Source organism: Platalea leucorodia (assembly GCF_965183815.1).
Source record: "Platalea leucorodia genome assembly, chromosome: 8".
Classification (NCBI taxonomy): Eukaryota; Metazoa; Chordata; class Aves; order Pelecaniformes; family Threskiornithidae; genus Platalea; species Platalea leucorodia.
This window is the reverse complement of record NC_138830.1, coordinates 4,207,827-4,229,978: the sequence shown is the minus strand read 5'-3', so window position 1 is coordinate 4,229,978 and position 22,152 is coordinate 4,207,827. Positions and strand designations below refer to the sequence as shown.

General features: G+C 45.9%; 1 protein-coding gene across 1 annotated transcript in view; it reads left to right on the top strand.

Moving 5' to 3' along the window:
- Positions 1-11,999: 11,999 nt before the first annotated feature.
- The window catches only part of FNDC3B (fibronectin type III domain containing 3B), a 210,756-nt gene continuing 200,603 nt past the window's right edge, over positions 12,000-22,152 (top strand). Inside the window, exon 1 of the mRNA XM_082319581.1 lies at positions 12,000-12,106. The gene's annotated coding sequence lies outside the window, so the exon portion shown is untranslated. The remainder of the gene's footprint in view (positions 12,107-22,152) is intronic.

Below are 22,152 nucleotides of genomic sequence, written 5' to 3'. Positions count from 1 at the left end.
GGCAGCAGAGAAACTAGCACAATTCTCCTAAAAAAAAAAAAAAAAAAAAAAACAAAAAAAAAAAAAAACAAAAAAAAAAAAAAAAAAAAAAACAAAGAATGGGTAGAGGCAGCAAAGATGATGAGGGTGGTGAAACACTGGCCCAGGTTGCCCAGAGAGGTGGTAGATGCCCCATCCCTGGAAACATTCAAGGTCAAGTTGGATGGGGCTCTGAGCAGCCTGATCTGGTTGAAGGTGTCCCTGCCCATGGCAGGGGGGATGGACTGGATGACTTTCAAGGTCCCTTCCATCCCAAAGCATTCCATGAAGTACACAAAAATATGCAGCTTTTGCTGTCTAAAGGGAGCAACTATTTATACTTACTGTGTACCTACAACAAGCTAGACCCCTGTGACCAGATTCTTCTTGCTTAGACTCTCCTGAGATCCCTACTTGTATTTTAGATGCATCTCAACATCCAGAAGCACTTAAGTCCTAAGCCTTAGGAAACCCCTTCAGGTGGAATTTGAGCTGCATAAATCCGCATGCAGGAATCCTTCCTGAACCCCACAGTGTGTGGTTTGTGCATGTATGCATGTGAGTGCATGCATGTACTCATCGGGGAAGCAAAAAGAAGGAACTGAGGCAGCAGACACATGACTCAGGGTGTGGGCGAGATTGGTAATATAACCCCTGTATTGCTGGATTATCAGCAAGTTTGGCTCTTCATTCTGCAGCAGCTGGGCTACCTCCCAACAGAAAATGCTGCGGGCAACATTTGTGCTTAGTAGTCAATTATCCATGGGAGCCGGTAAGGGATTAGTGACCAGGTAGGGCTTCGTGCCTGTCAACAGGGCAAACACCATAGCTGCTCAGAAAGATTTAGCGAGAGAGAGGAAATAATACACCTTTTTTCTGTTCTAAACCACAAGTCCCTTGCATTTGAACCGAAGGAGAGTTGTCTCTCTGGTGGAACTCGGTATGTGACATGTTCCTGGATGAGATGTGGTTCGAAGTCATGTTGCTGCGTGTCCTTAACGCCTAGCATCAGTGCCTGCCTCAGTACTGCAGCCCACCCCCCCTGCCTTTGGGTCGCTGCTGCTTGTGCCGTGGGAAACCAATCATGGCGATACCTGGCTGGAACTGGAAAAAAAAATCAATTCTTTTTTTCTCGGAATGCTGTTTTTCAGCCAGATCATTTTCCCAACCTGATTCACAGCATTGATGCAAAAACCAGGAGGACGAGTGCAACCGAGAGGGCAGAGCACAGAGGTACCAACTGGCAGTGAGGGGCAGCGATAGCTGAAGTCGGAACTGCTGCCAGAGACTTTGCATCGTGAACCTACAGCTGGAGCTGCATTTTGGGGAACAAAGCTCAGCCTGACCCAATTTGTATTCTGAACAATGCAGAAATACCACAGGTTGAGCTGGTTTTTACCTCTGTCTTTGAATTAAGGGGCATGAATTTAGGTTTGCATCTTTCACCCAAAGAATGCGCATTAAGCAGCTTGTTTCTGCCAATGTAATTAATCAGGAGATGGCAAAAGATCACTTTGTTTCATCCCAGATTTCAAACCCCATTCGTCTGCTCTTCTCTGGCCTGTCGAGTCTCTCCCATGTGCTGCGTGTTCTGGGCAGCGTATGGTCTCTTATTTATAGCTATAGGTGATAGCAACAAATCTTTAAAGAAATCCTACCAATAATGTCTGTTAGTCTTTGAAAGCAATCAGGTGTTAACAAGCTTATCTTAAAATTTACCTGCCTAAAATTTCATCTGCTCTCACTTTCTTAGCTTTCATTTTCTTAACCTGTGTCCCAAGTGAAAAAACACCTGATTATTTAATTGATTTATCACAAAAAATAAAAATGTGCTTGTTTTTCCCTTTTTTAGCAATATCTTTTGGCTTTTTAAAATGTAGCATTTGCATCAGCTCACTTTAAATGTGTTTCCTCCACCCTCTGATTAACATAGCTAAGTGTTTGTAAGTTCTGGATGCATAATTTACAGATTGCAAGAGTTTTCCCTTTTAAATCCAGTGAATTATATTTAAAATAATCAGGTGCCTTTTTGTATTACTAAAATGGAGTCACAAAGTCAATTGATGAATGGAACTGAGCGGTTTTCAGGATCAAGTTCAAGCCTGTAAAAAGGGATGAGTTAGTAAAACTTAAAAATAAATTATCTGAAGCTCAAATCTTTCCCCAACATGAATAACTGTAGTTCTCTGTCTCTCTTTACAGGCATACCATTATACAAGAAATGTAAAGTAAGATATGAGCATCTCTTGAGTATTTGTTGAAATTAGCATTCTGCTCTTCATGGGATTTTCTTTGTGCCAGACAGAACTATGCTTTTTTCACAACACTCCATCTCGGACCCTGATCCTGCATGTTCTTACTTGATTATTCTGAATACTTCAGAGTACTCTTGTAACTGTCTCATATAATGAACAGCCAAGTCTATTCTGAATATGTTAATCGCAGGGTAAAGTTAAATATAAATACACGCCCACAGCACTCTGTAGGATTGATGCGCTTTCGAGTTAATCTCTGAGGATTTTGGTGCCAGTCAGAAGAAATGATCAATATCAGTGCAGTGTTGCTTCCAAGCAGGTGCACACTTTCATGAGGAATTTATGTGAATCCCATTACAGAAATGCCGGGCTCCCTATTTTATAATTACAGAAGAAAGGAAACGCTGAAGGACTACTAAGGGAGCAGTATGATGACACAACAAATTTAACTTTTGGACAGGGACAGGGTAGGATTAAAAAGTGCTGCCATATGAGACCAAGTATTTATGTGGTCTAAACTCTCTCTGCCAGTCCCAGTTTATTTTTAATATTCTGATGGATTAAGTTTGAACAGCCAGGCCTGATGCCGCATCAGGCACTGTCCATCACTTCCATCCCAACTATACGTTGAATCCCAGAGCAAACGCAGGGTTAGCGTAAAGGTGTCGTGTTGACATGATCGTGTGCCCTGTTAAATTCAACAGACAAGCCCGCTCTGGGCTAAATCTGCTGAGAAGAAATCTGGCAGTACACGGATCCAGCATTACTGCTCACGTAACTCTGGCTTTACAACCTCGGCTGAGAAGAGATGTGGTCTTGGTCGGGGAGACCATGGCTCTTGGGGCATCTTTGCCCTTTTCCATCCTCATTCAGCAGCAAGCAGAGCTGGGAGAAACCGGAGAAGTTAAAACACGATGGTGCGCAGCCTGTGAGACGCTGAGGATGTCTGTGAATGTGGGACCGTTAAAAAGGCTTGGTAGTAAAAATGGACCAAGGGAACCAAAGTGGATTGCTGAAGGCATGGGGACAGAGATCAAGGCAACTTGAAAAAAGATGTGTTAGGTGGCATGGGAAAGCAGAGGAAGCTGGAATCCTGGGGAAATCTTGAGATAATCCCTTCGTTTGGGTCTCTTACTAGCATTTCCAAGTGTCCAAGAGTCTAAAACCTGACCGAAACCCAGGCACTGTAGTGCTGCCTGGCTGCAGTGAGGCTGAGATCTCGGCTGGGTGCTGACAGTCGTGAGAGCTGCAGAACCGCCCCGCGAGACGTGTGGCTGTCGCAGGCGAGGCAGCGTTAACCACGCACACGTACACCTCGTCATCCGCCGCCTGCTAGCGTTTGTAGTTAGGCTGTTTTCAACAGAGACATTTAACAACCCTGCATAGGGCAGGGTAGAAACTTCACTTGAGGCTTAAGTCTCTTCCCCTTCGATGCGTGGGATAGCGCTGAGTCAAGGGCCCGGAGAAGCATCAGACACATCCACTGGCACGGCAGGGGTGAGCCTGCAGCGCTGCCCTGCCTCCGGCTGGGAGCTGTGCCCGCGCTCTGGGCCGGGGCGTCACGGAGCAGCGGGGGACTGCTGTGTCCCGCTTCCAGTGTAGGCTGGCCGTGGGCATCGGGGACCAGCTCTGCAGATCTTGCAGATAATTTAATTCGGGGAAAGAGAAAGACGCGTGCCGTGGTGAGGAATGGGTGAAGAGTGCAACCCAAAGCAGATTGCGCTTTTTTTTGCACTCCATTTCTACAGCTGAAGTAATGTGGGGAGAGGGGAATAAGAAAATACATATATGAGAGCTTTGTCAATCCTTCTAAAATGTCTATTATATTTATTTTATCTTTATTGTATATGGCATAAGATTTATATTATAACAGGAATAATTGGCACCTTTCCACTGTAACAACTTTCTTTTGGAGAGCACAAAACATATTTATAAATACCTATCAATTAAGGCTCACATAATCATTGTGTGGGTAATGAAAGTTATTCTATTTGCTTTCCTGTCACTTCCAGATTTGTTTAAATCACACGAATCTTCAAGGCTTAAAAGAAAAAACAGCAGCAGAAACCTGTGAAGAATCCACCTGCCTTCTTATTTTAACATGCTACAGTGACTGAGTGATTGCCACAGCGGTTGAGTCCCCATCCCTGGAGGGATTTAAAAGCCGGGGAGATGTGGCGCTTAGGGACGTGGTTTAGCGGTGGGCTTGGCAGTGCTGGGTTAACGGTTGGACTTGATGATCTTAAGGGTCTTTTCCAACCTTAACGATTCTATGATTCTGTGATTCCTCCAGCTCTGTCTCAGCTCTGTGGCTAGCCTTCAAGCAAGACACGAGTTCATCTTTGACCTATCAGCCATCGAATGACTCGGGCCCCATGCGGACACCATTTCACATCATTGCGCGTTGCAGCTGTGGTCGGCCAGCGTGCACGAGAAGGCAGGAGCTGAGACAGCACGCTGCCGATATTGCCTCGTTTGTAGTGGTTGCTCCTCCCTCAGTCAAAAATAATTCCACGTTTTGTTGACCTTTAGGGCATGCTGCTAGATCTTCACTTTGTTAAAAAACGTTAAAGGTGGGTAGAATTTGGGTGTGATAGTGTGTGTGACAGAGCATGATGGAGAGGTTAATCCTGGCTATTTGTTGTAGATAAAAGAAGTAATAGAATTGTAAAATAAGCATTATTTTTTAAATCATTCTAGCCCGAGGCACAGTTAGCTGAAGAGATTTTTCCAAGGCCATACCGAAACATTTATATTCCAGACTCAATTATTTATCAACATGAAATAGATACATTATCTCAGGCATCACCTTTGAAGTCTGGAAAAGTTAGCAACTTGGTAAATAATTTTTAAAACGTGGCTGCTTTTTGAAGTAACACTTAATGTGTTTCCATGCAGTTTTGGGGAAGCTCTAGGAAAAGTCATTGATGGAGAGGAATCTGACGTGAAATTTTCTTAAATTGTTTAATGCTTTTTTTTTTTTTTTTTGATAATATATGGAAAGTTGGTGATATTTTTTTCATAAGGGCCTCCCACCTGGCATAAAGGATCTTGTTTTATTGCAGATATATAGAGTTTTTGAGGAGATCTGTCTCACTTCTTTGAAAATCATCATGCTTTTCCATGATGTTTGCAAAGAGGACTTGTAGGCGGGCACGACTGAGCGCCTCCCTTCAAAAGCAGTGAGCCTTTGCTTCCACACTGTCAGCCAGAGAATCGGAGGTGCTCACTGATGGCTAAAAAAAAAACAAAAAAAGATGTTGTCATGGTGTATTTCTTCTGCATTTGTGGCTAAAAATACACTTAGCAAAATTCTGAAAGGAGAGGAAACCACAAGTGCGCGGCACCGTGGCTGAGGCTCCCCTGGATAAGGGCGTTGGGAGGAAGGGTGGGATGAGGGCTGGCTCTTCCCTAACCTCTCGCTGGGATTTATGGTAATCTCGTGATCTCGGGGCTGGAACTCCCATTCCAGCACCAGAGGGGTTTACGACTCTTTTGTTGTTTCAAAGTTATTTGTGCATTCACTGTATGCGTTATGAAATTGCTGTGGGTTTTTTTAATCTCTGAAAAACCAGACTTCTGAGCCACCGGTGTAGATTCCTAATCACAAGCATGGAAACTCCTGAACTTTAACTAGCAGTATTATCTAAGTAGTCGTCTTTTTGCTTTTCCCAGGTGCTTTTTTAAATTACTTTGGGGGAAAAAACCAGTCATAATGATTGTTTAAAAAGCTTCTATTTAATGCTTTGCTGTTGCAGAGCAAACCTGCTGAGTCACTGGTAACAGTTTAATTCCAAAGCTGGCAATGTTTCTCATCGATTGCCCTGTATACAAAAATCTCCACATTGCATATGTATGTAATTAACAGTAGATAAGGCTGTTCTATTTAAAGGCTATGAAAAGAAGAAAAATCCTTCAAGTTGTACCCTGGCTGATTTAAAATGAATATGAATTTTTGACAAAACACTCTTTGTAGCATGCAGTATGAAGATTCCCAGTGTGCAGGGAAAGGCTTTCACGATACTGCTAGAGAAGTCAAAATAAAGAGCAGAAACTACTTAGGAATTCACTAGAAACCCTGGAGGGAGCTAGGAATAAAACCCCCATGTACAGTGCTTCCATTCGGCACGAAAAATAAATGTTTACTTACTAAAGCGTTTATTTCTAAATTGTCAGGTGTGGCTGCCCTTTACAGGAAAGCGGGTGCATGACTGGCAAGGAAAAAGAAAAAATTAACTGGCAAAATAAATAGTGTGAAGAGGAAGGAGATACAGCACAGAGGAAAACTACTGTGATAGAAAAGGGCAACGGATCAGCAGAAGTTTGCTGGTATGTGCAGAAATTACAGCATCTGAATTTTTTTTACAGTAAGAAGGAACTATTAAGCATATTTTAAGTCATTCCTGCTTGTATTTTCTCCCCCACTTCTTCCTTTGTAGTTGTGTTTTTTGTTGGTTTGTTGGGTTTTTTTTTAACGACAAGAAAGAAGATAAATTGCTAGTTGTAAAGAGTGCTGCAGGGGAAACACTGGGGATATAACCACCTAATTATGAATTTCCTGAATGTGCAACATGACCAGGAGCAACTGGACAGGATTAGTGCTGTATGCTTCATCTCCAGCTGTTTCATGAATACCAATCTACAAAATCTTCCAAGAAGAACATTTTTTTTTTCTTCCATGGCCCTACTTTTGGCTTTAACAATGCAAGCAATACTGCTTTGTTTTCTTTAGAGCCTGAACTGAAACAAGGGCTTTCAACAAAACAAAACCAAGGCAAACCTAACGAGCCAAAGAACTGCACAGTGTTAAGGAGACTTAGCTGAAATATTTGTAAAATATCAAAAGGGCCATCCTTCTCATTGGCAACAGTGGAACTAACACTGCAGAGATGTGTGATTATGAGACAATAAATGAGAGGATTTTCTTCTGGTGCAGTGGTCAGAAGTTATTGTTTTGAATAAGCACAACTGGTGTCTAATCTTCATGGCAAGCTTCTTGAATTGGTTAAGCGCCAATGCTCTTTGGAAGCTCTTGGCAGATGGGAACTTATTTAAACTTATAAAACCAACGTAGACGAAAAAAATGTAAAAAATGCCCTGTGTAAGTCCTAGGCTTGCAAGCAGACAGATTACGAAGACAATGGTACTTGTCATGGAAGGGAGGGCAACAGGAACATTTTCTTTCCATGATGCCTTTGTAAAGCTTAAGAAACAACTAATAGAATAATATCCCTGACAAGCGGTGTGTCAGAAATCACATCTTTAGAATAATGGCACCGGCGTTTAGGGGGCCTCTTCTGGCTGCTGGGGAAGTCCCTGGGTCTTCCGTGACTTCTAGTAAAGTCTGACTGGGCACATTTACTGCTTACTAGTAGTATTGATCGCTTAGTAGTAGCAGAGAGATTCAAAGACCAAATTAAGGACTTGCCTATTCAATGCAATAAAAGGCTGTCCAGTAGGTAACTGGTTTTATCACGGATTGATGTGCAACGCAAAGTTACCAGGCACCTCAATAACAAGGGAGGCAGATTATTTCAGAATCTTACAGCGATTAGTCCTTTGATCTTATCCCAAGAATAAGATTTTTTGGGGCTTAATTTCTGCATGTGTTATTAAGCGTGAGAAATACGGACCTGTGTCCTAAAAAGGGAAAAATTTGCTAATTAATACCACGAATACAAACTCCTCACCAAACTCGGTCAGTTCATGAATGCAAAAAAATGAATATACGCTCAGTGAATAACTGGTATTCATTTCTTCTAAATAGAGAGGTACAGATAGAAATCCTGGTTCGTGCTAATGTTTACATGCCCTAGTTATTTAAAAAGAGCGTCCTGAAGAATTTTGGATTCCCCACAGTAAAAGTGACTATTCTGAACTACAAAGTGTGCTTACCTGGATCTTCTTGCTTGCGCCAGTCTCCACAAGCACTATCTCGAAAATAAAACGTTGTCAAGATTGAAGGAATTCAATATGTTTTAATCTGTACAATCTAATCTGCGTTTAGCTTTCATTTTTTCGGATAAGAGCAAGAGAAGAATACTGTGACGAGATAGGACTGTATGATTTTGAGCACCCAATTGTTTAAATTGCACTAACTTTAATGATTTGTGATACATAAAAAGACGAGGGCCCCAAAAAGGTTTATTAGCAAGAAAAAAACAGATTATATGGTCCTGTCTTTATTCTGTGGAAGGAGTAAGCTACGTGATCACAAGGGGGAGGGAGGAGAGGCGCTACATCATTTTATTCTGGATGTTTTTCGAAGGAGATCATCCAGTTGTTTGCCTTGCGCCTCCTGCCCTTCCCCTCGTAGAGCGAGGGATGCCACAGCGCCCGCTCGCAGCCTGCTGAAGGGTCGCCTACGGCGTTTCTTGCTCAGGACATCTCTTTTTCTCTGTCCGAGTTGCTGCTGGCCCTGGGAGTAAGAGTCTGACCCAGAGCTCTTGCTATGGGTAAATGCACCCATTAGACACCGGGTCCTGAGCCAGGCCACCCCACAGCTGCTCAGCGATGTAGTAATGCACATGGGGAAAAAACTCCTGTGGCCACAGTCCATCCCGTGTTTGAGCAGAATCATCCAACCTACGTGCCGGTGCTACGTGGTATTAAAAATGACTGAGGGCAGTACACCCCAGGTAAAAAACCAAAACAAAACAGTATTCAGCAAATAAATCAATCAATGCATTCTCTGTGTACTGTCAAATAGCACCGATGCCAAGATCTCAGCCTGCATGCCCTCCAGAATAGAAAACGTGCAGCTTGTGGGAATAGTAAAAATTTAACTCGAATCCTGTATGTGAGGGAAAGTATCCTGTGAGAATAAAAACCATCTTCGCAGCCTTTACAATGATGTCTGATCCCGAAGGCCACATCCCGGTTGTATGGGGAGAGTTTCCACAGCCCCTCCCTGCGATTTGTCACCAAATAAGAGGGGATGGATGACAGGGATGATGGCAGAATACAGGATTTAGAATGGGTTTGGATCCAGCCCCAGGCAGCAGTGCCTAAATTGTTCCTGTGTGATGGCTAAGCAATCCCTGCTTGAAAGGAGTTAGGGGTTTCAGGCTGGTCCCGGTGGATCTGCAGCTTGGGAATGGGTGTCCTGGGGACACGGATCCAAGAGAAAGGCCAAAGAAGGAGACAGCATAGTACCTTCATCCCGCTCCTCTGCCACAGGCACACGTGGGAAGGGAGACGGAAGAGATGCGCTATTGCGTTTCTGACGCCACTTGCTTCCTGAATAAACAGAAATCTCACCGTGATAAAAGAAAAATATCCATGTTGTTGAAAGCACAGGCTGACAAAAACACAGACTCATCAAAATAGAAAAGTTAAGTTCATAGCTATGGTCTGTGTTTATTTGCATGAGAGTTTGGGTCAGTCATTTTCTCCAGAGTAATTTGTCCGTCCCTGCTGTGTCATCGCTTAACCTAATCCTTTTCCTTCTTCAGGGGCAAAAGACGTTTCCTCCTGCTCTGATTAATGCTCTTCCTAGATGAGCTGGCTCAGGGAGTAAACCATTAAAGAAATAGTTTTATCTGTTATTTATGTGGGAGCTTTCTGAGGAAAAGCGGTTCTTGCTTCACTCTCCCCTGCCCTCTTCCTCGGTGTGTAAGCCGTGCCCAGTTTCCACTGAACCCCTTTCCCGTTGCTGTTAGCCGTTATCTGCTCTTCCAGCTTATCAGAGCAGAGTGGGTGAATAGAAAGTGCTCCAGGTACGCATCTGCTCAGACCCAGGCTGCCTTTGCTCTGTTTTTTTTTTTTGTGAGTGTGGCCCCTTCTGCGCTTCCAGGTGGGACTGGAAGTGTTCCCGTGCCTGGGGCTTCTGTTGTGACTCTCCAGATGAGGACCTAGCCTTCCTCTGGCCTGTTGGATAGAAAAGCCTCAAATCAATCTAGTAGTTTCACTTCCTTCCTCTTCTTTGTTTCTTTTCATTTTGCTTTCTTCGGGTTTGATTTTGTTTACCCTTCAATTGCAATTTTACCTTTTTTGTCATTTTCCAGGTCAGTGTTTTTTTTCTTTCGAAACCGACGCGTTCCCTCTCGCCTTCGCTCCCTCCCTCTGTCCCTTTTCTCTGTCATTTCCCTCACAAAACAGTCTGCAGGACCAAGCAAAGGCTTTACCACCCTAGTGAATAATTAGTCTCATCTGACTCTGTAACTCAATCCAGGATCATCAAAAAGTCTGCGTGTTTTGGGCCACTAATAAAACAAAACATTTTTCTACTTTTAGATTTTGCTCATTACAAAAGTTTTTGCAATTAACAATGAACAATACTTCGTCCTGGCTGATCATTTTACATTGAAAAATCTTTCCCATGGGAAAATGCTAATTTGTTATTTTCGTAGGGATTATCTGTTTCAGATAACTTTATTTTCATTTTTCTGTGTTTTGGTCACTTGAAAAATAAAAAAAACCAGCCTAGTTGGACATGATGTTTCGGTTTTACCAAACTTCTACACCAAACCAATTTTTCTGAAGTGTGTGTTTCAACAAGAAGTAGAACATCAAGGAGTCCTACGGGAAAAAATGTTTCTGTTGGTATTTTAATGGAAGCTGATGGAAATACACCTGGGCTTCCTAAGACTCCGCGAGGTTTTCTAGTTTCTGAGAGGAAACCGTGCTCTGGTGGATCAAGGAGATCAACCGCTGAGGAAAGCTGTAAGGAAAAATATCATTGAAGAATCTAGCGATGGAGAGAAGGCCGAGCACAAGAGGTGTGGGTGATGCGCTTTTGCTGAGGAAGGTTAGCAAACCCAAGGACTAAGGGCAAGTCAAAAGACCCTTCATAGCCTGGCTGTGATCTGTGGTGTGGGTGAGGCCGAGTCCTATTTTAGGCTTTTCCTGTGAGCAGATGAAAGCTCTAGTCATGATTCCCACATCGCCTGGATGCAGCGCTGAGGTGAATGGCCACCGCGGTTCCTCGGGGCTGTCTTCCAGGCCGGGGGATAAGCGTCTCTTCTTTTGGGCTGCAACAATTTAAGTAAGTCAGAGCACTTCTTAAGCTGTGGAAAGCATTGCCTAAAACTTCTCCTCCTCGCTCCCGACCGATGGCACCGCAGGAACGACCACAGTGGTGGGACCGAGGGTGCTGATGCGGCGTCTTGCCTTTGCAGCAACCCGCAGCAGATGCCTCGGGGAGGACGTACGGACGAGCGCGGAGACCATCTCCGCCTTAAAGTATTTGGACGAGGGACTTCTCCAGTCAGAAATGGCATTTTTGTGACAACGGGGACCAACCTCCGCCACGGCAGCGGAGGCCGCTCGCCGGGCAGGGGGAAGGCCCGGCGGGTGATGTCTGTTCCCGGGGTGGTATCTGGCAATGAGGAACGATGCAGGAATTGGGAGGCATCGAGGGCGGACGAGGCGAAACGGGAGCTCGGCGAGGGGAACGGCGGCGGGGCTCGGTCCCTGCCAGGCGCCGGAGCAGGCGCTGGGCGCGCAACGATGCGGCGCCGCCTGACTGGGCCGCGGCCCGGGCCCGCCCCGGCCCCCCCACCCGCGCCCTCCCGGGGCTGCCGGCGGCCGGGGGCGGAGGCGGCGGCGGGGGCCGGGCCGGGGCCGGGGCGGAGGCGGAGCGGCTGCTCGGCGGGGCGGGGGCAGGAGGGCCGGCGCGCCCCGCCGCCGCCGCCGCCCGCCTCAGCCGGCTTTTCGGCGGGAGCCTCTACTCCAGAGTGCGCGGTAGCGTGGGCCGGCCGCGGGCCCCATGTGGTGCCGACATCACTGACATGGCGGAATCCCCGCCGAGCCCTCCTGGCACTCGCTCCAGCTAGCCGGGACTCACCGCCGCGCCCGCCCCGGCCCGCCGCCCCGCACCAGCCCTCCGCCAGGTAAGGACGCGGCGGGGGAAGGGGGTCCCGGGCGGGGAGCCCCGCGGCCGGGCCGGGCCGGGCCGGGCCGGGCTCGGCGGGCAGCCCCGGGGAGCCGCGTCCCCCGCCCTGAGGCGCCGCTCCCGGTCCCGGCTCTTTTGTTCGGCGGCGGGGCGGGAGCGCGGGGCGGCGGCGGGACGGGACGGGACGGGACGGGGCTGCGGCGGGACGCGGCCGCACTTGGCGGAAAGTTTCTCTCGCTGCCCCCCCTCCCCTCCTCTCCCCGCCCGGCCCGGGTCGCCGCGCCCCGGGGCCCCGCCGCCTTCTCCCCCTCCGCGGGGAGCTCCGCGGCGGGCGGCGCCGAGCGGGCAGGCGGGAGCAGCCCCGCCGCGGCCCTGCGAGGGGGTGGCGGCGGGACGGGCCCCTCCAGCACCGCCCGGTAATCCCGGGGGGCTGCCGGCCCCGCCGCTGTCATCGCCTCCGCCCGCGGGTACGGCTCCAGGAGGGAAAAACGTGGGGAGAGGTCGGTGCTGGCGGCCGGGTCTGCGTGTGCGGGGGCCGCGGGTGCGTGGGTGGCGGCGGCCGCCCTCGGCTCCCGCCGGAGGAGCCGTGCCCGCGGCCCGCGGGGCGGGAGGATGCGGCCGTGCCGGCAGCCGGCGGGAGAGCGGCCCCGCTGCCCGGCCCGGGGCGATGCCGGGCAGGTGAAGGACCCGGGGCTCCTCCTCGCCCGCAGCTGCCTCCCAACCCGTCTGGATCCAGGGGGCATGTTGGGGAGAAAGCTGGCGGCTTCCCCCGGCCCCGTCCTCCCCGCCCGGCTCTTGGCTGAGGCGGCTCTGGGAAGGAAAACCCTGGAAACTTTTTATTTTGCTTGCCAGACACCTTTTTAAAATGGCATGCTACCAGGAGACGGAATGAAAAAAAGAAAAAGTCTTTTAAAAGCTTAACCTCTCTTAGGTTAAGACGACATCTGCATCCCTCCCCTCTACCTTCCCCCCCTTCCCGGTTCTCAGAAATGGTCTATTTAAATAAGGTTTTGGCTAAGGTAGTGCGGCTTGGAGTTAAATGTAATGAACCATTTATCCCATCTATATTTGTAGAAGAAAAGGCGGGGGGCAAGCCTGCCTCTCTCCATATTAGTAATTTTGTATTTCATTTGCATTTCTTTGTGTGAGTACCTAAAAGGACTGGCCTGACTCCTTGAAGTGGTAGTTGCCCCATCACAGATAGGAAAACTGAGATATGGAAAAATTGAAGTTTCTTGGTTGGTGGTGTGTGGTGTTTTTTTTTTTTTTTTTTTTTGTGTGCTTTTTTTAATTTGAACTCAGTGCTAGATTTGTGAGAACGGAATTCACATACCCCAGTTCCCTGTGCCCTGATCGCATTTGCTGTTATCCCCTAACCGCTTACCCTGCAGAACCCAGGGCTCAACCAGTGCGTTCCTGAAAGGTGCCAAACCAGTCTAACTCGAGCTTAACAATGTGCTAGGTAATGGGATTTCAAACTTGCACACATTTTTAAGTCTAGAACACTTGTTTCTCAACCTTTTTTGCAACTGAGCTCAATTAAAAAAGGCTGAGATGGCCAGGCCTGGCAGTGCCTCGGTGCCTGCACTGGTCTGGGGCTCTGCTCTGTTCTGGGGAGCTGCTGGTGTGGACGTGGATGACGCGATGTGTGCTTGGATGGAAATCCAGATAAAGGCATCACTGCCATAAACCTCAGTAACTGGCGATGGAGGGATCCTCCTGCGGATGGAGGCACCTTGCTCCTCTCAGCCGGTCCGCCGGTGGTCTCGCCCACCTACCACCCGTGTGTCTTTCTCAGCAGTAAGGGAACGCGCTGCCGGTGCTACCAGTAAGAAAATGATTCTTGGCGGTGTTCCCAGGGTCATTTCGGGTCTCGAACAGAAGCGGTCTGTTAGTGCTTTTCTCCTAATCTTCAGCACTTTGTGGCTCCCTCTCGTTAGTTTTAAAGGAGTTGTGCTTTGTGGTTGTATTGGGACCCTGCTGTGACAGAAGCGTCTGCTGCCCCAGAGGTATCGCATATTGTTATTCCCAGTTCAGTATCTTTTAGCCAGTTTATACTCGCAATGTAGCTCAGAGATGAGTTGGTGTCGAAGTTGATATATTTTACAAATTTTTATTTATTGATTTAGAACCATTGGGACTCATCTGATTTGGGTTTGAGGTCACTGCTGGGACAGCGATGAGAGGGGTTTTTCATAGTGTTAGCCTATAGTTGGCCAAAGGATAAGAAATAAAGTTAGCATCCAAAATAAGCTGATATTCTACTCTTGCCGAGAAGCTCGGAGCTGTAACTCCATACCACAAGTATTTTATCTTTATTCTTGGAAAAGTTTGCAACTCCCAGTCTGAAGTGCATTTATTCTGGCATTCCCGCCCCCCCCCCCCCCCCCATGGTATTTAGTGAACTGAAAGAAGATTTCTGCATCGTGCCTTTCTTAGCAGAGAATATATGTTTTTTTTTTTTCTTTTTACTTTATAGATTCCTTTAAGTCCTCTGATGAGAGAGAGAGAAGCAGTTAAGGGCAGTTAAACTTCTACAATTCATAAATCTGTGCCAGAAAATATATACAGATCACACAGCAAACTTCTGCATGTGTGCAGTTGTATTCATGAACTTTCTAATTAGTATAATTGGCTTTTCCCTCAAAAATGTAGGTTGTCAGTCTGGTGAGCGCTAGCGCAGAAGCAAAGTTTACAGTATGAATAAATGTTTGTAGTGTGAGGATCTTAATTCCTACAAAATACATATAATTACATAAAAGTCCCAGAGCCCGAATACAGCTGAATAATACAAATTACTCTCCACAGTGCTTTTCTTCTCAATATAGTTTGCCCCTCCTCTCAAAAGGAAAGACGTGAGGGAGGATGGAGCGACCTGTGGGGAGCAGCGGGACTGGCAGTTTGGGGTGCCCCCCCAGGGCATCCCTGTCTCTCCACCAAGGATGCCGTGGTAGCGGGTCTTAAGTCTGGAAATCGAGCGTCCCAGTGCATCGGAACGGTTTTGTGCAACATGCTGCAAGTTATCAAAGTCCCATTTGTTTGCAATAGCCTTTAATAAAATATTATTTAATAAAATAACTAGCAGAGGAAGGCAGCAGACCCCTGTGTGCATCTCAGCTGTGCAAAATGCCAGCGAGGCAAAGAGTTTCTCAAACCGGTTGCGCGGAGGACTTGTGCCTAGGTGATCCCTGCGCCGCTGAACGGCAGCCGTGGAGCGGTGGGGGATCCTTTAGAAACGGGAATATCAAAAGTCACGTTGTTTACGGCCAAGGTTTAATGTCCCTGTGTGATCTGTCCCTGGAGATGGAAGGTATGTGGGAAGAGGGAAGTTCTTCAAACAAGGCAGTGGAAATAGGAGACGCTGGATACACAACGGTAACAGGCCATCTACAGGCAGGAATGCTGGTGTGCCAGCGTGCAGATAACGCTCCCAACAGTCTCCAGTGGTGATGCGATGGTTTGCGTTTATACCAATTTATTCTAAGCTCCTCTTCGCAAAATTAAAGTGGGAAGCCCCCTCTCTGTTGAATTACGGACAGCCAGGAAAAAAAGCACAAACTAATTAAACATGATTTATTGTGGAATTTGTAACAGTGCTGGAGAGATTAGTTGCCTTTCAGAAATGGTGCTGCAGATGTTAAATCTGTGCTCTTCCCTGGATGAAAAATGACAGTGCTGTTGAGCAAGTACACAAGAAAAGCGTAGTCTGTGTTAAAGTCTGTTCCTGAACAGGAATATTCCCTGGAGGTCCCAGGTAGTGCGGCTTTGAGCAAATCTTCACGGTGCTTTTAATTGGGAAAGGCTGGCTTTCCTTGAGCTTAGAGGTTAAAACATACCGCTTCTCCATTGACATGCTTTCTGCCTTTGATCTAAGGAATCCTTTGTTTACAAGTAAATTGCGTTGTTTGTCAGCGGATAACAGACAAAAAGCCAACTACAACACCAAATGTATAAGAAACATTGTTTATTTGTATTTCTAGTGGTGACAGTTTATAATGGTGGTGTGTACTGAAAGTTACCATTTGGATACTCTGCTTACTAAACTGCAGCTGTGTCTAACGTTATTTATGTAATATGAAGCAACAAACAGTTCCTAAGTAATTAAGTATATGTTTTATATGATTTTTTTTTGGAGAGGACAAAGATTGAAGCTAATGCTGATCTGTGGCACTTGCTTGTTCTGGCATCTGCTTCTGGTTCCTCTAGAAGCTACTCAGTGGAGTGACAAGGTGGATTCAGGAGCAGAGTTTCTGCTGTTGTATTTTGGTGTGTTTTTTTGTTGTTTGTGGGGGTTTTTCTTGTTGTTGTTAGATTTAAGATAACCGAAATCAAACACTTGAATTCTCTGGAGATGAAGGTGATCGGCTTGTCTGAATCCTCTCTGCTGACTTAGTGTGTAGCTGTTCTGTGGCAGCAATGCACGTCCCTTAAAGCATGCTTTATATGTGAGGCTCTTGTAATTGCCTGATACATAACTATGGATGTTTCTATTATTAGGTCCTTGCAAAGGACTCTAATAATAGAATGTGTGTATGTGTCTATATGTATTTAAACATATACTTCATACTTCCAGGAATGTTACATATGGAATGTTTTGAAAAGAGAAAAAAGAAATTGCTCTCAAGAGGCTGTTAATAAAAACCTCAGTAAGCAACAATTTTAGATGACCCTTGCCACCCTCAAAGATCCTTGGGATGTTGTGGACAGATTTCCTCATGCTTTTAATCTAAACTAGCAAAATATCAAACGTGTTCTGCTTAGTTTGTAGCTAGTTCTCTGGGCCTCTCTGCAGCTGTGTCAGTTTTACACGGTTGCTCCCTATGCCCCACTCACTCACTAATAAAATGCTAACATTTATAATCTAAATCCCCGTGTTATCTTTTGCCCCAAGTATTTCTGCATGGTTCTTCAGTCAAGCCCAACACTGCGGTGAAGTAAGATGGTGTGATTGTTTTGGACCTTGGCAGCAGAAACAGCGTAGGAGTGGAGAGTTGTCCTGATTTGTTTCAGGATCACCTTACTGTTTTTCTTTAGTGTCAGATTAGTTAGCCGCCAGAATTTATTCCACTTTATAAGTCACCTTTTCTGTGGAAGTATATGCCTATTCAATGGCAATTCGTATAATGTAAGTGACCTTATGCTTGCTGACGCTTGAGCTGATATAGGTACGTTATTAGGTATTATGCATTGCTCTTTGTTCGTTATTTATTTATTGATGTGGAATAATGCAGCAGAGAAGAAAAGATGATAGCATTTGTAGATAATGAGCATTGAATAGGTTTCCTTCTGGTCAGCCTGTATTTCTTGCGGACTCGGGTAATATCAACTCGCAGAAGAGAAGGAATTGCTTTCAGTGTCTTGTTACTAGCAAACGTATGGCAAACAGAAGCGTCGCTTTATTAGAATAAATTAACAGAGCACAAGCAACACAGTCGGAACTCCAGAGGCTGTGGATTATTCGGGGTGGGTAATGCCTGAACTCAAAAGCCTGAATAGTGGCTTTTGCCTATGAGTACTGGTAGAGGTGGTGAGGTTGAAAAGCAAAAGCACAGCTTGGGCTTGACTTGCTTCATGAAGCGTGTTGCTGTACCATGTGACTTAATATTTTGCCTTTCATTTGATGTTTTAGGATCGGGAATAATGGCATAGATTGAAGTGGAGAAAAAATCCTGCTTATGTGACAAGATAAGGCAAATTGGGATATACCATGTACCTGAGGCTTCTAGATCTATTTCAGCTGGATGCAAGTTTGAGACCCAGCTGAATACGTGCTGCTGTTCTTGTAGCAGAAGGGTGGTTCCATGGTTCCTGTCTTGCTTTGAGTTGTGTGTTTGGTTGGCTTGAACAGTTAAAATGTTGGTCTTGGTTTCCCCAGTTCTTAATCCACTTTACCTAACATGTATTAATATCTTGTTCTTTTGTGAGATACTCTAAAGCTCCGAGGAAATGATTTTATAGTCTAATTCCAGTAGATACCTTTTTATTAATCATATTAAAAATTGAAAAAAGGAGTAGAAAGTAAGCTGTCGTTTTTCACCAAAACGTGTTGGTGCTGTTTCTCTAGTATACAATGCTGCCTTTAACTGTGGCTGCCTTGGAAGCTATGGCTTTTAAGGTGAGAAATTTGTTCCTATTCAGTTGCACTGACTGAAGGATGACAACACGTTTTTTGAGGGCTGGTTTCCACTGAGTCATCCCCTGAGCTGGGCAGAGGGGCACTCAGCTGCTGTCACATCTTTGCTTTGGCAGGTTAACTAGGAAATTTGTTTTCAAAGCCTGCCTTGGGGAGGGGAGAGCTATGAGTCTTTTATTTTCTAATGCTGGAAAGTGTTAGAAGATGTGACATCTCAAAGAAAAGCAAATGAAAGAAAACAACTGTTTCTGACTCTGGATTTTTACAGAATTGGCTTCTGCTTTAGTGAGTTTTCTTATTCCTAGGACTTCTGCTTTTCTCAGTGTCCCACTTGCCTATCCTTTCTTTAGCATGCTTATTCATTAGCCGCCCATGGTTTCTGATACTGAGATAGGGTTTTCCTTTTAATTATATCTCTGTATGATTTATGTTCTTCTGTCGGTCGCACGGTTGTTAAAGGCGATCCTTGGCCATGCAGCGAGGTTACTTCTCCAGACCGGAGGCTCGGGGTGCAGCACTTGGTGTTGCAGCAGCAGCGTCCCTCCTGAGCAGCCAAGGCCATCTGACGGTCCGTGCGTCTGGGGCACTGAGCAGCTAGATGCACAATACTTCATTTGGCACAATGTTTGCTCTTTGCTGGCCTTTCTTGAATGCTTCAGATGTGGGCGAGGGAGGGGCTGCAGATCTTTCTTTGTGGCACACTGCGTTCCCGTCTGTCCTCTTCCCCTTTGCTTCACGCTCTTGTTCACGCAGTGGGTGTGACGTGCGGCCTTTGCATGACTAAAAATGCAGGCATGTGGATGGGAGGCTGTTTTATGGGAGGAACGTGTCCGTCCACACGTGTAGTGGGGGTGTGCCCAGCCGAGGTGACTGTGTCTTGGCTCTGAGGTGGGTACGAACGACAGAGGAAGGCTGTGGTGTATCGTCCCGGAGGACTTCGGAAGAGTCAAAGTGGTCTGATCTGGCAGGACCATAGGGCACCGCTTTTGGATCATAGATTGAGTCATTTTTGATGGTATCTGCCAGCCAGCTGTGCAGGGAGAGAAAATCCATGGGTGTCTTTCAAAAGCTGGTGTTGAGGAATGGGTCAGAAGTTTTCTGGCTTGTTTGGAAAGGGTGTTCATGGATGAGGAGTGATAGGGAAGGAGATGAGAAATTGGAAATGCAGTGAGGTGGCCTCGTGTTTTGAACATCACATATAAGAGGGAACATTAAGACACAGGGGCGGCGATGTTGGAAGGAGGTAAGCTGCGAATGTGTTATGGAGAGCTTAGACTTGGAGACTAACCCAGGAGCAGGCTGAGCTGCAGGAAGGTTGGTGGTGTCTATGGGCAAGAAAAAGGGATGGCAAAAAAAAAAAAAAAAAAAATCTTTAAATTCAAAGTAAATCATAGCTTTCAGTCTAACTTGTCAGTCTGTTAGAGAATGGTGCTTTCACTCTGTCTGTGCTGATATCTGAGCACGCATTTATGTTGTCTCCTCTTACGTGAGTGACCTTATGTGGTCTGGAGGAGGAGGGAAAATGGCACCAGTGTCACAAGTAATCCCCTGTATAAACTCCTGAGTCTCATTAAGTAACTTTCATTTGTATGTTGTCCTCTGGGTTTATTTGTTGTAAAACTAAAGTGCATTTTAGTTCAGCAGGACCTCAGAACAACAACAGAAACCCAACAAACAAACAAAAACCTTAAAGGGCCAAACCAAAATGACTTCATATTTCACGTTTTGGCTAACTTCAGGTGTTGTTGAGGTAACAGTGACTTATGTTCACAAGTCAGAAATATCCTACGGATTTCGCCAGAGGCACAGGTAATGTTCTTGCTGCATGGGTCTTGCAGAGTAGTGTACGGCACTAAGCTGTTCCTGCCATGCTGGGAAGGTAAAGTGCCATAACTAGGTAGCAGCTTGTGGCTCGTTGAGTTTTTTGCTACTGTATCATATTGTCCAGTTTTGCTTCATGAAGGTCTAGAGCCGTGTTCTTACAGGATTTGGTAGAGAACACGTCGGTTACGTTATTGATAGCTGACCATAACCAATACGCAAGAAATCTTACGGCTAAGGAGGAAAAAAGCTCAAATTCTAAGGTTTTCAACAAAGCAAAACTTCCACAGAACTCGACTTAAAATTGGAGAAAAGTGATCTGAGTTGTTAACGTTGCTTATGCTTACATACAGTCAGCCTTAATGCTTGTTTCTTGTATGTCAGCTGGTGGCAAAATTAACTTGTTTGATTTTGCTCCGCACATATTTATTTTTGCAACTCCATATGCTGCTCTAACAGATCTTTATTATTGCTTATTAAGTTCACTGGTGCTTTTAATGACCGCACAAAAGATAAACATCCTCTGTGACTTCGTTAGACATAGAGCGCAAGCTTCTTGTTGCCGATTTGAAGCCCGTTCATCAGGTCAGCGTGCATTGCAAGCAGCAGTCGGGGCACTACGCCCGTGGCTGCTAGGATATCTGAAACGGAGAGGAATGGTCTTGTTACCTGATTTAAGTGTCTTCTCTCTACAAGCTCTCGTGAGTGGGGCGTTTTATCTTTACCCTTTCCCCTCTAGGGTAACAGAGCTGGACGTGCTTGGCCAGATGTTCCAGCTGCCTTGGGCAGGAAATGGTGATGGGGTGGAAATTAGGCAATCCTACCGAGCGCTACCAAAAGGGTCTCTGATCTCTTCCACAGCAGCCACCTCTGGCTTCTGGATGAAACCTAAGAGTCAAGTCATTCAGATACTTCTGTAACCGCAATCTATTTAATGTACAAGACGGCTACGCTTTAATTTTTATGCGTCTGAATAGGTTGCTTCAGTGGATGTGTGAGAGCTGCTATGTTACTGTAAAGGCAATATTTGTGGATATAAAACACTGAAGTTAGACATCAACGGTTTCACTTCCTTTTGGCATTTCTTGATCGTGCAGTCAAACAGGATGATATTATGCTCTAAAGAGTTGTTGTAAAAAGTTTTTCAGTTTCTCAGACCTTCTAGAGGACTACAGTGTTGTCCGTGCTAGCAGATCTGGGTTCTTTCTCATCTGTCTTAATAAATCCTTATTTCTCTATTCCCTTCTTCGCTCCTTAGATTTTTCTAGACTACAATGTGTTCATTTCAACACATCCTGAATTAGTTCATGTAAGGGGACAAAGGTGAGTGGGTAAGTGGTTGTCGTATCTTCTGAAACGTGAGACTTAGGAGGTAGAAAATACGGATGTGTGAAGACAATGAAAATAAAAATGAAGGGAGTAGTTTGCAAGTAGATCGTGCGTATTATTTGTGGCCCTGTCATCATTTGAGATTCTATGGTGTTCTCTAGATGAAATATGAACAAATATAATATGTTCTCTTATGTGATGGAGTTTACTTGAACAGTGATAATACCACCTTTGAGCAAATTTGGGATATCCTCGTTACAGGCAGTGATGGGGTTTTACTGCAGCCGCAGAACTACGGGCAGCGCTGGGCAGGGATGAGGTGCTGCTTTCGGGCTGTGGCTTAGCGACGTGGCAGTGGGAGATCTGTCCTTTCGCTTCGGGAGGGAAATGCAAAGCTTTGGCCCAGCGCCTGGACTAGCCTCGGACGACGAGAAGAGGTTTTGTACTCAAGTTAGAGAGTATATGGGGGTGGCAGATTGGATCTGTCAACTTTTCTCCTCTTCTGTCCTCAGGAGAGTTATTTTCCATTAATTATATATATAAAATTTTTTTTTTAAGTGTCTTGATTACATATTGGTGTCCTGGCTGTGTAAAGCAAGTGAGGTTTAACTGTCTTTCCCTGAACGGCGGTGCCCGTGCAGAGCTGCCCCCGGGATCGCTGTCCTCGGGGGAAGGCCTGTCGCCGCTCAGGCGGCGAGGTGCTGCCCGCGCTGGCCTGCCGGCACGGCTCGTCTGCCGGGTCTGATTGCGTGGCAAGTGCA